The sequence below is a fragment of the Rhopilema esculentum genome, chromosome 16 (assembly GCF_057945365.1).
Source record: "Rhopilema esculentum isolate cy_ngs chromosome 16, ASM5794536v1, whole genome shotgun sequence".
Classification (NCBI taxonomy): Eukaryota; Metazoa; Cnidaria; class Scyphozoa; order Rhizostomeae; family Rhizostomatidae; genus Rhopilema; species Rhopilema esculentum.
In genome coordinates, this window is record NC_142830.1 from 8,002,701 (window position 1) to 8,008,700 (window position 6,000).

The window sequence follows — 6,000 nt, forward strand, 5'->3', positions numbered from 1 at the left end:
GAAATTCTCCACATGTTTCAGGTCATGAATTTTTTCAAAAAATGATATTGTTCAATTTTTTCAAATTATGAGCTAGAAATTCGTCAAAAACGCTTCAAATGTTGTTCGGAACATAAATACACGTATTTCAGGTTGTTTTGAGTCAAAAAAAAATTTTTTCAAAATTTTCATATTTTTGAACTTTTTTACAGGTCCGGGGTCATGAGTTTTTTCAAAAAATGAATTGTCCGATTTTTCCAAAATATGAGCTAGAAATTTGTCAAAAACGCTTCAAATGTTGTTCGAAACATAAATTCACATATTTCAGGTTGTTTCGAGTCAAAAAATTTTTTTTTCAAATTTTCATATTTTTTAACTTTTTTACAGGTCCGGGGTCATGAGTTTTTTCAAAAAATAACTTGTCCGATTTTTTCAAAATATAAGCTAGAAATTCATTGAAAACACTTCGAATGTTGTTCGGAACATAAATTCACGTATTTCAGGTTGTTTCGAGTCAAAAAAATTTTTTTCAAAATTTTCAGGTTTTTGAACTTTTTTACAGGTCCGGGGTCATGAGTTTTTTCAAAAAATCACCTTGTTCGATTTTTCCAAAATATGAGCTAGAAATTCATCATCCGTTTCACTTTTTTCAGATAACACATTGAAGCTCAAAACAAAACTGTCAAGTAAAAAAAGAAAGGTATGCATATCACATTGATTATATCTAACTAACTAATCTTTTTCAAAATTTTCAAATCTCTGAAATTCTCCACATGTTTCAGGTCATGAATTTTTTCAAAAAATGACTTGTTAGATTTTTCCAAATTATGAGCTAGAAATTCATCGAAAGCACTTCAAATGTTGTTCGGAACATAAATTCACGGATTTCAGGTTGTTTCGAGTCAAAAAAATTTTTTTTAAAATTTTCAGGTTTTTGAACTTTTTTACAGGTCCGGGGTCATGAGTTTTTTCAAAAAATGACCTTGTTCCATTTTCCAAAATATGAGCTAAAAATTCATCGAAAACGCTTGAAATGTTGTTCAGAACAAAATTTTACGTATTTCAGGTTGTTTCGGGTCAAAACAAATGTTTTCAAAATTTTCAGATTTTTGAACTTTTTTACAGGTCCGGGGTCATGAGTTTTTTCAAAAAATGACTTGTACGATTTTTCCAAAATATAAGCTAGAAATTCATCGAAAACGCTTGAAATGTTGTTCGGAACAAAATTTTACGTATTTCAGGTTGTTTCGGGTCAAAACAAATGTTTTCAAAATTTTCATATTTTTGAACTTTTTTACAGGTCCGGGGTCATGAATTTTTTCGAAAAATGACTTGTCCGATTTTTTCAAAATATCAGCTAGAAATTCATCGAAATTGCTTGAAATGTTGTTCAGAACAAAATTTTACGTATTTCAGTTTGTTTCGGCTCAATAAAATGTTTTTCAAAATTTTCAGGTTTTTGAAAATTTTTACAGGTCCGGGGTCATGAGTTTTTTCAAAAAATGACTTGTTCGATTTTTCCAAAATATAAGCTAGAAATTCATTGAAAACGCTTGAAATGTTGTTCGGAACAAAATTTTACGTATTTCAGGTTGTTTCGGGTCAAAACAAATGTTTTCAAAATTTTCAGATTTTTGAACTTTTTTACAGGTCCGGGGTCATGAGTTTTTTCAAAAAATGACCTTGTTCGATTTTTCCAAAATATGAGCTAGAAATTCATCATCCGTTTCATTTTTTTCAGATAACACATTGAAGCTTAAAACAAAACTGTCAAGTAAAAAAAGAAAGGTATGCATATCACATTGATTATATCTAACTAACTAATCTTTTTCAAATTTTCAAATCTCTGAAATTCTCCACAGGTTTCAGGTCATGAATTTTTTCAAAAAAGGACATTGTTCACTTTTTTCAAATTTTGAGCTAGAAATTCGTCAAAAACGCTTCAAATGTTCTTCGGAACATAAATTCACGTATTTCAGGTTGTTTCGAGTCAAAAAAATTTTTTTCAAAATTTACATATTTTTGAACTTTTTTACAGGTCCGGGGTCATGAGATTTTTCAAAAATGACTTGTTCGATTTTTCCAAAATATAAGTTAGAAATTCGCCGAAAGCACTTCAAATGTTGTTCGGAACATAAATTCACGTATTTCAGGTTGTTTCGAGTCAAAAAAGAAATTTTCAAAATTTTCAGATTTTTGAACTTTTTTACAGGTCCGGGTTCATGAGTTTTTTCAAAAAATGACCTTGTTCCATTTTTCCAAAATATGAGCTAGAAATTTGTCAAAAACGCTTCAAATGTTGTTCAGAACATAAATTCACGTATGTCAGGTTGTTTCGAGTCAAAAAAAAAATTTTCAACATTTTCAGATTTTTGAACTTTTTTACAGGTCTGGGGTCATGAGTTTTTTCAAAAAATGACTTGTTCAATTTTTCCAAAATATCAGCTAGAAATTCATCGAAAACGCTTGAAATGTTGTTCGGAACAAAATTTTACGTATTTCAGGTTGTTTCGGGTCAAAACAAATATTTTCAAAATTTTCAGATTTTTGAACTTTTTTACAGGTCCGGGGTCATCAGTTTTTTCAAAAAATGATTTGTTCGATTTTTCCAAAATATAAGCTAGAAATTCATCGAAAGCACTTCAAATGTTGTTCGGAAAAAAATTTTACGTATTTCAGGTTGTTTCGGGTCAAAACAAATGTTTTCGAAATTTTCAGATTTTTGAACTTTTTTACTGGTCCGGGGTCATGAGTTTTTTCAAAAAATGACCTTGTTCGATTTTTCCAAAATATGAGCTAGAAATTCATCATCCGTTTCTTTTTTTTTCAGATAACACATTGAAGCTCAAAACAAAACTGTCAAGTAAAAAAAGAAAGGTATGCATATCACATTGATTATATCTAACTAACTAATCATTTTCAAAATTTTCAAATCTCTGAAATTCTCCACAGGTTTCAGGTCATGAATTTTTTCAAAAAAAGACATTGTTCAATTTTTTCAAATTATGAGCTAGAAATTCGTCAAAAACGCTTCAAATCTTGTTCGGAACATAAATTCACGTATTTCAGGTTGTTTTGAGTCAAAAAAAGTTTTTCAAAATTTTCATATTTTTGAACTTTTTTACAGGTCCAGGGTCATGAGTTTTTTCAAAAAATGACTTGTCCGATTTTTTCAAAATATCAGCTAGAAATTCATCGAAAACGCTTGAAATGTTGTTCGGAACAAAATTTCACGTATTTCAGTTTGTTTCGGCTCAATGAAATGTTTTTCAAAATTTTCAGGTTTTTGAAAATTTTTACAGGTCTGGGGTCATGAGTTTTTTCAAAAACTGACCATGTTCGATTTTTCCAAAATATGAGCTAAAAATTCATCGAAAATGCTTGAAATGTTGTTCGGAACAAAATTTTACGTATTTCAGGTTGTTTCGGGTCAAAACAAATTTTTTCAAAATTTTCAGATTTTTGAACTTTTTTACAGGTCCGGGTCATGAGTTTTTTCAAAAAATGACTTGTTCGATTTTTCCAAAATATAAGCTAGAAATTCATCGAAAGCACTTCAAATGTTGTTCGGAACATAAATTCACGTATTTCAGGTTGTTCAAGTCAAAAAATTTTTTTTGAAAATTTTCAGATTTTTGAACTTTTTTACAGGTCCAGGGTCATGAGTTTTTTCAAAAAGAACTTGTTCGATTTTTCCAAAATATAAGCTAGAAATTCATTGAAAACGCTTGAAATGTTGTTTGGAACAAAATTTTACGTATTTCAGGTTGTTTCGGGTCAAAACAACTTTTTTCAAAATTTTCAGGTTTTTGAACTTTTTTACAGGTCCGGGGTCATGAGTTTTTTCAAAAAATGACCTTGTTCCATTTTCCAAAATATGAGCTAAAAATTCACCGAAAACGCTTGAAATGTTGTTCGGAACAAAATTTTACGTATTTCAGGTTGTTTCGGGTCAAAACAAATGTTTTCAAAATTTTCAGATTTTTGAACTTTTTTACAGGTCCGCAGTCATGAGTTTTTTCAAAAAATTACCTTGTTCGATTTTTCCAAAATATGAGCTAGAAATTCATCGAAAACGCTTGAAATGTTGTTCAGAACAAAATTTTACGTATTTGAGGTTGTTTCGGGTCAAAACAAATTTTTTCAAAATTTTCATATTTTTGAACTTTTTTACAGGTCATGAGTTTTTTCAAAAAATGACTTGTCCAATTTTTTCAAAATATAAGCTAGAAATTCATTGAAAACACTTCGAATGTTGTTCGGAACATAAATTCACGTATTTCAGGTTGTTTCGAGTCAAAAAAAAATTTTTCAAAATTTTCAGATTTTTGAACTTTTTTACAGGTCCGGGGTCATGAGTTTTTTCAAAAAATGACCTTATTCCATTTTCCAAAATATGAGCTAAAAATTCACCGAAAACGCTTGAAATGTTGTTCGGAACAAAATTTTACGTATTTCAGGTTGTTTCGGGTCAAAACAAATGTTTTCAAAATTTTCAGATTTTTGAACTTTTTTACAGGTCCGCGGTCATGAGTTTTTTCAAAAAATGACCTTGTTCGATTTTTCCAAAATATGAGCTAGAAATTCATCATCCGTTTCATTTTTTTCAGATAACACATTGAAGCTCAAAACAAAACTGTCAAGTAAAAAAAGAAAGGTATCCATATCACATTGATTACATCTAACTAACTAATCATTTTCAAAATTTTCAAATCTCTGAAATTCTCCACAGGTTTCAGGTCATGAATTTTTTCAAAAAAAGACATTGTTCATTTTTTTCAAATTATGAGCTAGAAATTCGTCAAAAACGCTTCAAATGTGGTTCGGAACATAAATTCATGTATTTCAGGTTGTTTTAAGTCAAAAAAAGTTTTTTCAAAATTTTCATATTTTTGAACTTTTTTTCACAGGTCCGGGGTCATGAGTTTTTTCAAAAAATGACTTGTCCGATTTTTTCAAAATATAAGCTAGAAATTCATCGAAAATGCTTGAAATGTTGTTCGGAACAAAATTTCACGTATTTCAGTTTGTTTCGGCTCAATGAAATGTTTTTCAAAATTTTCAGGTTTTTGAAAATTTTTACAGGTCCGGGGTCATGAGTTTTTTCAAAAAATGACTTGTCCGATTTTTTTAAAATATAAGCTAGAAATTCATCGAAAACGCTTGAAATGTTGTTCGGAACAAAATTTTACGTATTTGAGGTTGTTTCGGGTCAAAACAAATTTTTTTCAAAATTTTCATATTTTTGAACTTTTTTACAGGTCCGGGGTCATGAGTTTTTTCAAAAAATGACTTGTCCAATTTTTACAAAATATATGCTAGAAATTCATTGAAAACACTTCGAATGTTGTTCGAAACATAAATTCACGTATTTCAAGTTGTTTCGGGTCAAAACAAATGTTTTCAAAATTTTCAGGTTTTTGAACTTTTTTACAGGTCCAGGGTCATGCATTTTTTCAAAAAATGACCTCGTTCCATTTTCCAAAATATGAGCTGGAAATCCATCATCCGTTTCAATTTTTTCAGATAACACATTGAAGCTCAACACAAAACTGTCAAGTAAAAAAAGAAAGGTATGCATATCACATTGATTATATCTAACTAACTAATCTTTTTCAAAATTTTCAAATCTCTGAAATTCTCCACAGGTTTCAGGTCATGAATTTTTTCAAAAAATGACATTGTTCAATTTTTTTCAAATTATGAGCTAGAAATTTGTCAAAAACGCTTCAAATGTTGTTCGGAACATAAATTCACGTATTTCAGGTTGTTTTGAGTCAAAAGAGATTTTTTCAAAATTTTAATATTTTTGAACTTTTTTACAGGTCCGGGGTCATGAGTTTTTTCAAAAAATGACTTGTCCAATTTTTACAAAATATATGCTAGAAATTCATTGAAAACACTTCGAATGTTGTTCGGAACATAAATTCACGTATTTCAAGTTGTTTCGGGTCAAAACAAATGTTTTCAAAATTTTCAGGTTTTTGAACTTTTTTACAGGTCCAGGGTCATGCATTTTTT